Here is an 11,320-nt window from a genome sequence, read left to right as displayed (position 1 = left end):
GACACATCCATATTAGAAATAAGACACAACTATTTCACAGTGAGGATGAAAAGCAAACGATGGGTTCTCCATTTCTTGATGTTTTCTAATGAGGATTTGATGCCTTTCTGGTGTGTGCTTGGATCAAAAATTAGCTACTATTATATACAGAAGGGCTGGGACATTCAGGTGTCAGATGTGATGCTCTAATGGTCCCTTCTGACCATAAAGTCTACTAATGAATGAAAAACTGAGTGTGGCAAAGGGAGCAGCCTCTAAGACTTTACTGTGAAGCCATCTTGATCCCCAGACTTAGCTGTCATTAAGTCAGATTGTTCAGGGGAAGTGACTCAGACATCCAAAGAGGCTGGCCAGGGTCAAGATACCAGCCTTACAAGGGATATATACGCACGACGGTGACATCACAAAATTGATATTGTTGCAGGACCTCAGCCTATTGGGGGACAGTGGTGGGGAGGTGGTGACCTCATAGAGAGACCCAGACATCAACCAGGAAGGACAGAGATACAAGGCAGGGGCAACCTCAGCGATACCCCCTTATGGGTTTGTGAGAGGCCATCACAAAGAGGTGGGGCTGGAATTGCTCTGAGACTGATCACCTCTGGCAGTGACCTGGGCCATCCTTTTGGAAGTGTTGTGAGGGCTCTCAGCCTCCCATTTCTCAGAGTCTCAATGCTGATTGGCTGAGCAGGAGTCTATTGACTGGAGGTTTTCTAAATTTTCCAACTGTGACCTATGGCTGTCCCTTCCTTTGCAGGCTCTTCACAGGGCCTTATCTGAACTCAGGCATACCATGATAAGGAACATGCTGGCAGAATCTCCAGAAACAGGCTCCAATATTTCTTGGAGGTGAACGTGATCAGGAGGAGCAGGAGGCAGCACTGGGGACAACTGGAAAGGAGAAATTGGAAATCCGTTTTCCAGTCTATCCTCCTACCTTGCACCCCAGTGGGTCATCCTTCATCAGGACAGCTCTATGTCGGGCCCTTTCTCCTTCAGGGACAGTGGAAGAATATGAAACTTCAAGTCAGGGCTCTGGCTGGATTTGACAGTAAAAGCCTCAAATCACCTGCCCCACGCCCAACCTCCCCCACTCCCACCCTGAGATCCAGGAGATGGTGCTCACAGAATAGTCACAGACTCCTTCCTAGGGAACAAAGTGTGCCCAAAGGGAATCAGCTCTTCTCTCCTATAAGCACTGAGATTTGGGAGGAGGAGGGAATTGTCCTCACAGTCATTCCCTTCCAGTGACCAAGGGCTTTCAAGACAGTGAAAGGAAAGGGGTCTGTCTCCAGCCTGACTTCATGAATCAGGAGTTCAGAAAGGAAGGGACCAACCCAGACATTGAATATTGTCCTAATCTAGAGAGACAAACTGTGACAACACAGTATGATGACTTGCCTGCCTGGTGTGAAGGTTGAGAATCTCTCGAGATGTCTAGACAGACTTATGTGTAGTGCTGGGGAGGAGCCAGCGGTTGTGGTACATGTAGGTACCAATGACATAGGGAAGGGTAGGAGAGATGTCCTGGAGGCCAAATTTAGGCTGCTAGGAAAGAGACTGAAATCCAGGACCTCTATGGTGGCATTCTTAGAAATGCTTCCAGTTCCACGCTCAGGGCCAGGTAGGCAGGCAGAGCTTCAAAGTCTCAGTGCATGGATGAGATGATGCTGTAGAGAGCAGGGGTTTAGATTTATTAGGAACTGCGGAAACTTTTGGGATGGGGAAGCCTATACAGGAAGGATGGGCTCCACCTAAACCAAAATGGAACCAGACTGCTGGCACTTAACATTAAAAAGGTTGCAGAGCAGTCTTTAAACTAAGGGCTGAGGGAAAGTCAATGTGTGCAGAGGAGCACATGGATCAGAAAGAGGCATCTGTTAGAGGAGGGTCTATTAATAGAGATACTCCATGTTCTAGTCAGGAGGACAGGATGGAAGTATGGGTCAGATCAGTTGAGATACAATCAAATGAAAAAGAGTATAACACATCAGGAAACGAAGGACAGATAAATAATGACACATTTTTAAAGTGCTTATATACAAACACTAGAAGTCTAAATAATAAGATGGGTGAACTAGCGTGCCTCATTTTAAAGGAGGATATTGATATAATAGGCATCACAGAAACTTGATGGAATGAGGATAATCAATGGGACAGAGTCATACAAGGGCACAAAATATATTAGAAGGGCAGAATAAGTTGTACTGTTGGGGAAGTAGCGCTATAAATTAAATAAAATGTTGAATCAAATGAAGTAAAAATCTTAAATGAGCCAAAATGTTCCACAGAATCTCTATGGATAGTAATTCCATGCTTCAATAATAATAATATAGAAGTAGGGATATATTATTGACCACCTGATCAGGACAGTGATAGTGACTATGAAATGCTAAAGGGGATTGGAGAGGCTATCAAATTAAAAAACTCAATAATAGTGGGGGATTTCAACTATCCCCATATTGAGTCGGTACATATCACCCCAGGATGGGATGCAGAGATAAAATTTCTTGATATCTTAATTGACTGATTGTTGAAGCAGCTGGTTCTGGAACCCACAAGGGGAAAGGACATTCTTAATTTAGTCCTAAGTGGAGCGTAGGATCTGGTCCAAAAAGTAAACATAACTGGACCACTTGGAAATAGTGTCCATAATGTAATAAAATATAACATCCCTGTGATGGGAAAAACACCTCAGCAGCCCAACACTGTAGTATTTAATTTCAGAAAGGTGAACTACACAAACATGAGGTTAGTTAAACAGAAATTAAAAGGTACAGTGACAAAAGTAAAATCCCTGCAAACTGCATGGAAACTTTTCAAAGACACCATAAAAGAGGCCCAACTGAAATTTACACCCCAAATTAAAAAACACAGTAAGAGAACCAAAAAAGTGCCACTGTGGCTTAACTACCAAGTAAAAGAAACAGTGACAGATAAAAAGATAACTTTTAAAAATTGGAAGTTAAATCTTAGTGAGGAAAATAGAAAGGAGCATAAACTTTTTCAAATCAAGTATAAACATATCATAAGAAAAGCCAAAAAGGAGTTTGGTTCTAGCTCTTCTTCCCCAGTGTCTCCAGCAGAGGGACCTGAGAGAGAAAGACTCCTATCCCAGGGGAGATTGGGAGCTGACAGTCGAATCCTGATGGAGCCCCTTCTCCTTCCCTTCCTTTAGAAATCAGCACAGTTCCCCAAACTAGGGAATGTGGTGGCTGAGCTGCAACTGTCCATCAGTGACCCAGCGAAGCACTTTGGCTGTCTGGCCAGGGAGGGGATTTACTAGCTCTACAAATTGCTGCTAAGCCAGAGGTAAGGAAATCCAGCTGGGAAATGGGACCCAATAGAAAAGTGACACTGACAGAAACCAGGCAATGGGACCCCCTTGAAGCAATGATCCACCTCCCATCTGAGACTGTCCCCCATTGGGTAATGGGAGTTCTGTTGAAATTCCCCAAATCCTCTGAGACTGGCCCCAAGTGGAGGATGAGTCTGTCCCTTCTCCCCCTATTCCATTTAGGATCAATCCCCCCATAGACACAAAGGATACTCCACCCACCACATGAGTCCATCCCAGGGTGCCAGTTGCCATTCGTCCTCCCTGATTTCTGGAGGCCTCCAAGTCTCTGACACACCTTTGTTCTCTTGAGACAGGAGGACACCATGACCGCAATGATGTGCCAGCTTCACTCCATCTGATCCTGTCACCATGTATCCGAAGCACAGCAAGGGCTGCACCTTTTAGGGCGGCCCTGATGGGATGTGGAACCCCACACTGGGCCAAGAGGGGCTAGAAAGGAGGCCTGAGCTACTGGGATCCTGCCCCACCATCCCTGCAGAACCTGCTCCAGCTGGCAGAAAAGTTTCAAAGAGAATCTGCATGCTAGCTCAGAAACCAAAGGGTTAATCCAGACACTGCCAGCTACTGCTGATTGGCAGGCTAACAGCGGCTGGAAGGATCAAAGGGCTGGGATTCAGACTGGCAGGACAGCTAAAGAGGAGTGAGCATACAGGAGAAAGGAACTCCGGTCAACAAACTGCTAGAGAGCCACCCAGGGGCATCCCCCAGCAAGGGGCAAAGAAGACAAACTCCCTGATGGGCCTGAGCACAGAGTGAATTTCCAGATTCCTGGGCATGAGGAGTGGACAGACAGCCCCACTCAACTGAGTGAGCTGGAGCCACATCCTCCCCTAGTTTGGCCAGGCGTTGCACCTCTGCCATGACACGCCCCCATACAAGTCATGAAGCTCCAAAAGAAGAGAGACCAAAGAACCAGAGACTGGCTGAGGAAGGGTGCAGCAGGAGTCCTGGCTACAGGAGAGATTCTGCTAGCAGCAGCTGTCCAGGTCTGAGAACAGGGGCCAGCCTTTGCTAAGACTACAGAACCCTTTGCTCTAACATCTGGAGGACCATGGCTGAGACATGTGACCATATGCCCAGTGTAGAGGAAAAGCCCAGGCTACTACCCTAACCACCCATTTCTTGGAGGAGACCCTTTTTCCTCCATTGGGAAGGAGGAGAAGGTAAAGACATAATAAGCCCTGAGCCTGGAGCCATTCACAGGAACCAGAGGAGGCTGCAGATGCTTCTTTTATGGGGATGTTGGACTGTACATTATGTTGCACTCTGTTAATCTGGAACTCGTTGGTGGCCTGAGCCAGGCTGATCCCATGGTTCCTCTTATTAGCAGTGGAGCTACTATATGAGAGACAGTATTCCAGGAACAACCAGAACAACATGATGCAATATGTGTTCTGTGAGAGGGAAAACTTGGAGCCCTTGTAAGTTTGTTACAAGAGAATATGTAATCTCTGAACCAGGAGCAGGCTGAGAACAATGGGACTGAATGTGAGAATTTCAACCCAGTGAGAGGATGTGTTGTTGCTGCTAACCTTGAAGTTAAAACTGCTGTCCAAGTGGCAAGGATCATTCATGGTTATAAACAAGGCAAGGGCAGTAGATGATGAAAGCCACCATCCAGGGCAGAGAAATGAAATATAGGCTATACCACATGCACCCACTGAGGACTTGAAAAGAACAAGGACTCCTCATCATGCTTTTTTCACCAGAACCTGAGTTTAGGCTGCCAGTGCCTTAATCCATGATGCTGGAAAGAAAAGAAACAGCAAATATAATGAATTGCAGACCTCCCCTTGGGGTTTGTAGCATTGCCAGAACATTCCAATGGAAACTACTATCAAGTGCAGACCATTATGAGGAAAAAAGGTCCCTGAGAATCTGACTAGGGCCCTATCAATTTCACAGCTATGAACAATGTGTCACGGACTATGAATTCTGCTCTGCTCTGTGAAATCTGATCTCCCCATGGGGCTAGGATGCTGAGTCACTCAGCTGTTATTCTGGGGAGGGACAGAAGTTCTTCTTCTTCTACATGGCCACTCTTGGTGGGGAGATCAGAGCCAGTTTGAGAGGCAGTGAAGAAATGAGGGTGGAACCTGCTCTAGCTCTGCCCTGAAAGCAGCACAGAAGTGAAGGTGGCTTTCTTGGGGCCCCCTCCCCACAACAACTTTGCAAACTCTCCCCCTTCCCCCCCCCCCCCCCCGCTCCACACACACAATCCTATTTTGAGTCAAGACCCACATGGTTAGAACACCATGACATTTAAGGCATAAACTTCTGAAATTGTGAAATTGACAAATTTGGAACACCTCTGGGGGTACGTCTACACTAGCCCCGTAGTTCGAACTAGGGAGGCTAATGAGGGTGACCGAAATTGCAAATGAAGCGCAAGATTTAAATATCCTGCACTTCATTAGCATGTTCCCGGGCGGTCGCCATTTTGGAAACTGACTAGCCCGGAATAACTGCCCGCGTCTACACGCGGCAGTGAAGCAGGAGTTCGAAGTAAACCCCTAACTCGAATTAGCTGTTATTCCTCGTGGAATGAGGGGTGCGAGTGTCGGTAGGGCTGCTCAGGCTGGACATCGTGCTGACATCCAATCTGCGCACGTGCAACCATGTGCAGTGTTAGTGTGCAGCATGCGGACGTAGCAGGCAACCCCTGAGCACGGGTGGGATCCTGCTGCCAGTCTCAGGGGAGGCCACACACATCCTGCCACGGGAGAGGGGGGCCCTCCCAGCACCTGCCACAGCTGGAAGCAGGCTACCCAGAGGGACACAGGCACGACCGAAGGCACCCTGAGGAGTGCCGCACACAGAACACCTGCATACCTGCATGTGCGAGGCACCACCCATTCCTGCAGGCAGTGCTGCAAGCCGCAGGGGTGTGTGTGGACACCAACGAGGTCTAGGCTGCTCCCAGCTCCTCTGCCACCCGTGAGGGGATCCCACTGTGGCTGGACACTTCCCTTGCTTGCTTGTCCATGGGCCAGGGGACAGGGAGGAGTTGGGAAGCAGGTTACACAGTCCCCTGGGCACCTTGGCCTTGCTCCTGGGACATCCCCCTCCTCTGGCTCGAGAACTGTTGGTCACTGCTCACAGAGGAGGGCACGGCCTTAGGGATGATGTGTGCATGGATGACTGACCACCTCTCCCTCTTTGTGTTCTCCACAGCCAGACCAGTTGGGACTGAGGGGCGAGCCACGCCACCACAGCCAGCTGCCAGGGCCTGGGGGACCCAAAGGCGCGTCAGGTCCAGGAAGACCTCATGTACCAGCATGTTAGCATCCTGCGTAACATGCAGCAGACCCTGGCGCGGAGATAGAATAGTGTAGTCATTAACCCATTAACTGATAAGCAAAAGCTTATTGGTTAATGCTATAGACTACACATATTTCCACATACACCCTCACTTGCCAGTACAGTTATTAGCTGCCTGGCCAGCAGCCTGGCTCAGTCCTGACTTGTGATAGGTTTGGGACTTTCCCCTGCTGCAGCTCAGCATTTAAATTGTATTAGGAGCCAGGCAGGTAGGCAGCCCAGCTCAGTTCTGACTCATGCTGAGCCCAGGAGCTCAGACTTCCCCCTCCCCGCCCCCCGGGGACAGGGGCTGCTGCCATCCCATACTGCTGCCTCTTTATTTTTTTAAAGGGTTTTTAAACTGGCTCCCCTCACAGACCAGCTCCCGCCTAGCACCCTCCACTGCTGCCTCTGAAACAGAGGCAGCAGCGTGGAGTGGCAAGGGCTCTTTGGGAGAGGGGCCAGAGTGCACTGGCTGCTGATCCTACCCCCAGGGACTATAGAACAGTTGAGTAACCTATAAGAATCAATGAGGATAATTGACCATTCAATTAACCAATATTTAACATCCCTATCACAGACCAGGATTCAGAGACATGGTCAGAGCTGGGGTCAGGAGTCCCAGAGCAAGCCAAAAGGCAGGTCTCATTGACTCAGACTCTAAGGGCAGAAGGGACCATCATGGTCATCTGGTCTGACTTCCTGCATGTTGCAGGCCACAGAATCTCATCCATATGACTGAGTTATATCTTCAAGTCATGATATAGAGATGAAATCTTCAACTCGTGATATAGAGATGTCAAGTTATGGAGAATCCACCATTTAAACTATTTGAAACCAGCAAATGACCCATGCCTCAGGTTGCAAAGGAAGTCACTTAACCCTCAGGTCTCTGCAAATCTGACCCATTGAAAATTCCTTCCCAACCCCTAACATGGGGTCAGTGAGACCATAAGTATTTTGGCAAAACCCATCAGCCAAACACCTGGGAAAGAATTCTCTGCAGTAACTCAGATGTTTGCAGGAAGAGTTTCCCAGGTGTCTAAGTTTCGGGCTGTGTGTATACACAGTGCTGCCTCACTCTAGGCATCAGGTTGCTTATGTCCTGCTAAAACCTCAGAATGACTCATGAACCTCAGAAGACAGGCCTTTGACCACCTGACTTGTGTGCAGGACCTAGGCGTGTTCTGAGGCAGCTTACCAGATCTGACCCTTCAGGAAAATTCACACAAAATAGCTGGGTGCCAGGAGACCCTCTTATATCTCTTAGCCCAGTGGGGGGTAGGGTACTCAGCTAAGATATGGGAAGTCCCTGCTCAAAGCCCTTCCTCTCACCAGACAGGTGGAGACTTGAAATGGGGTTCTACCGCCTCTCAGCTGAGCGCTTTAGCCATTGTGCTGATCTGATGTGGGACATCTTCAGTTCCTCCTGTTGAAGCAGTGCCACAGTGGCTAAATAATTGAAGAGTCATCGAGACAAGGTGAGCCCATACATGAGAATGACTCTTACAGCCTGATCTGAGGAAGTGGGTCTGGCCCACGAAAGCTCATCACCTAATAAACCATCTTGTTAGTCTTTAAAGTGCTGCATAGTCCTTTCTTTTGTTCTTACAGCCTGATGATTAGAGCCCTCACTCATTATGTGGGAGACCCAGCCTGCTGCACTGACAGTTGAATCTTTATCCCAAGTGGAACAGTTTCAACAGGAGTGACTCAGGAAGTGCCTCGTCAGACTGTTCCCTTGCTCGGTGGTTGGAGCACACACCTGAGAGATGGCAAAGCCCTTCTCCTCATTAGGTGGAGGTAGGACTTGAGTTGGTGGGTCTCCTGTGTCTCTGGAATACCCTAACTGCTGAACTAAAACTTGTGAGGAGGCTGCACTTGCTCTCCTTTGCCCTCCCACCCCAGCCTCCAGCAAAAAACTCCTAGGTACTCACGTGAGCATTTACAGCTGAGAATTGCCAGCTGACATAGGCACCTATCGCCCTGACCAGGGCAGGACTTAGCACACACTCCTTCCAGTGGCAGCTCCCATTGGCTAGCTTAGGCAGCTCTCCATCTAAGGTGCTGGCTTTTATGGATCACAGTCTAAGGCACCTATCTCTCCCCATTCATTGTATAGGGTACTTAGGCACCTAACTCAGGCTTTATGAATTACAGTGAAGCTCCTTTGGTTCTCTAGGTTTCCCAGAAGTTGGATGTTGTGATTATCAGTGTCATACTGCTTTCAGTACCTTTGTGAATCTAGGCCTAAGTAATCGGAGCAGCACAGATAAATGACAGCTAAGAAAACGGAGGAAAATTTACAAGGGTATGTCTACACTACAGCGCTAATTCTAAGTAACTTAGTTCGAATTACTTAATTTGAACTAAACTAATTCGAACTAACGGATCCAGACTAAAAAACTAGTTTGAATTAGCGTTTTGCTAATTTGAACTAGCATGTCCACATTAAGTGGACCCTGAACCAGGGTTATGGATGGCCGGAAGCAGTGTCTGCAGGGCATCAGATGAGGACTTAGAGCATGGAGCTGCTGCCTCAGGCTAGCCGAGGGCTGTACTTAAAGGGATCCGACCCCCACCCCGGAGAGACAATTCTCAGGGGTGCCCCACTTGCAAAGTAGTCCTGGCATGGAGTGCCCTGAGTGCCCACACTGGGCACATCACAGCACTCGGCCATCAGACCGGCTGCACTTGCCGCAGGCTGCCATCTGGGAAGAGGGGACAATTGGGGGGCTGCAGGAGAGCTTCCACCCCCAGAAGCCCGCAGAGCCAGCCCAGTCCTCCCCATCGGGGGCTCGTACCCCATTCCTCCCTCACCTCCTTCCACTTACCCTTCCCTAGCCCCCCTTCCTGATGTACAAAATAAAGAAAACGTGTGGTCAAAAATAGAATCTCTCTTTATTGAACAAAACTCGTGGAGACTGGGAAAAGGAGGTGGGAGAGGGGAAGAGAGAGGGGAGGGCAACTAAAATGATCAGAGGTTTAGAAGAGGTCCCATATGAAGAGAGGCTAAAGAGACTGGGACTTTTCAGTTTAGAAAAGAGGAGACTGAGGGGGGATAGGATAGAGGTCTATAAAAGCATGAGTGGGGTGGAGAGGGTGCATCAAGAAAAGTTCTTCATTAGTTCCCATAATAGAAGGACTAGAGGACACCAAAGGAAAGGAATGGGTAGCAGGCTTCAAACTAGTAACAGAAAGTTGTTCTTCACAAAGCAGAGTCAACCTGTGGAACTCCTTGTTGCACGAGGCTGTGAAGGCTAGAACTAGAACACAGTTTAAAGAGAAGTGAGATAAAGTCATGGAGGTTGGGTCCATGGAGTGGTATTAGCCAGGGGGTAGGAGTGGTGTCCCTGCCCAAAGTTTGTGGAAGGCTGGAGAGGGATGGCACAAGACAAATGGCTTGGTCACTGTCTTCAGTCCATCCCCTCCAGCGTCCCTAGGGTTGGCCGCTGTCGGCAGACAGGCTACTGGGCTAGATGGACCTTTGGTCTGACCCAGGACGGCCTTTGTAAGCTCAGGGCTCAGGATCGGGGGTCTCAGTGGACCCCCTTGATTTTCATGCACACCTGCTCCTGGGTGGCCAGGCTGGCAGCTCTCCTGCCCTAGACGGCCACTTTCCTGTGCCTAGCGCGGAGGTCGTGGACGAGGTCCACGATGTCCGCACTAGACCAGGCGGGTGCCCGCCTCTTGCGGTCCTGGGCAAGCTCCCGGGAGCTGCCAGCCTGGTCCCGGGAAGTGGGGGAGTGCTGGGGGGCATCAGGTAGCTGGCTCGAGCCGTGCCAGGTGCAGGGTCTGCTGGCTAGGTGCTGGCAGGCTTGCACCTGGCACGGGCACCGTAGCCAGCCCGTGCCCCTTTAAGGGGTCCGGGGCTGGGAGGGGGGCAATAGAGTTTCCCTGGTGTTGGCCAGAGTGGCCACCAGGGAAAGCTGGGGAGGGCTAGCCTCCCACTAGTTCGAATTAAGGGGCTACACACCCCTTAATTCGAACTAGTAAGTTCGAACTAGGCTTAGTTCTCGTAGAATGAGGTTTACCTAGTTCGAACTAAGCGCTCCTCTAGTTCGAATTAAGTTCGAACTAGCGGAGCGCTAGTGTAGCACCTATCAAAGATAATTCGAACTAACGTCCGTTAGTTCACATTAACTTTGTAGTGTAGACATACCCTTATAGATGAACACTATTGTCGTGTATAGTCTTTTTCTCTGGGCATTGGGTCTCTTTCATGTACAGCATAAGAATTCCATGTCTGTCTGTGTTCCCTTGGAAATTAGTCTTTAAAAATGATTTATTAATATCAGTCCCCAAACAGGTAGCAATAATACATTGCAAAACAGGATTTCGCAGGCTGGATTGAAATGAACAAGGAAATATGTGTGAGAGAGAGAGGGAGAGAGAGATGTATGTTCAGAACCACAATTTTAAAAAGGGGGCCTGGGACTGATTTCACAGCTGCATGGAGGAGATAAGGAGAAAGGGAAAGGTTATGGGCATTTTAATTTTGTTGCTTATTATGTAGATGTTATACTTCATAACAAGCTGCAGCTTACACTTGGACAGTAGTCAATATTATTTGGTAATTCTCTAAAGGAATGCAAGTCAATTAAAAACAAATAATTACACCATTCTTCTAAGTGTCAGGAGGCTGGAAAGATGCTCAAA

The 11,320-nt window shown here is 48.8% G+C and overlaps 1 long non-coding RNA gene across 1 annotated transcript; it reads left to right on the top strand.

Moving 5' to 3' along the window:
- Positions 1-1,441: 1,441 nt before the first annotated feature.
- Positions 1,442-3,879, top strand: LOC112545953 (uncharacterized). The gene is made up of 2 exons (XR_003089531.3): positions 1,442-3,312; positions 3,655-3,879. It is a non-coding gene; the product is annotated as an uncharacterized LOC112545953 (long non-coding RNA).
- The last annotated feature ends 7,441 nt before the right edge of the window (positions 3,880-11,320 follow it).

The sequence above is a fragment of the Pelodiscus sinensis genome, chromosome 2 (genome assembly GCF_052426305.1).
Source record: "Pelodiscus sinensis isolate ZL-2025 chromosome 2, ASM5242630v1, whole genome shotgun sequence".
In the NCBI taxonomy this organism is placed as follows: domain Eukaryota; kingdom Metazoa; phylum Chordata; order Testudines; family Trionychidae; genus Pelodiscus; species Pelodiscus sinensis.
This window is presented reverse-complemented; position numbering and strand designations above follow the sequence as displayed.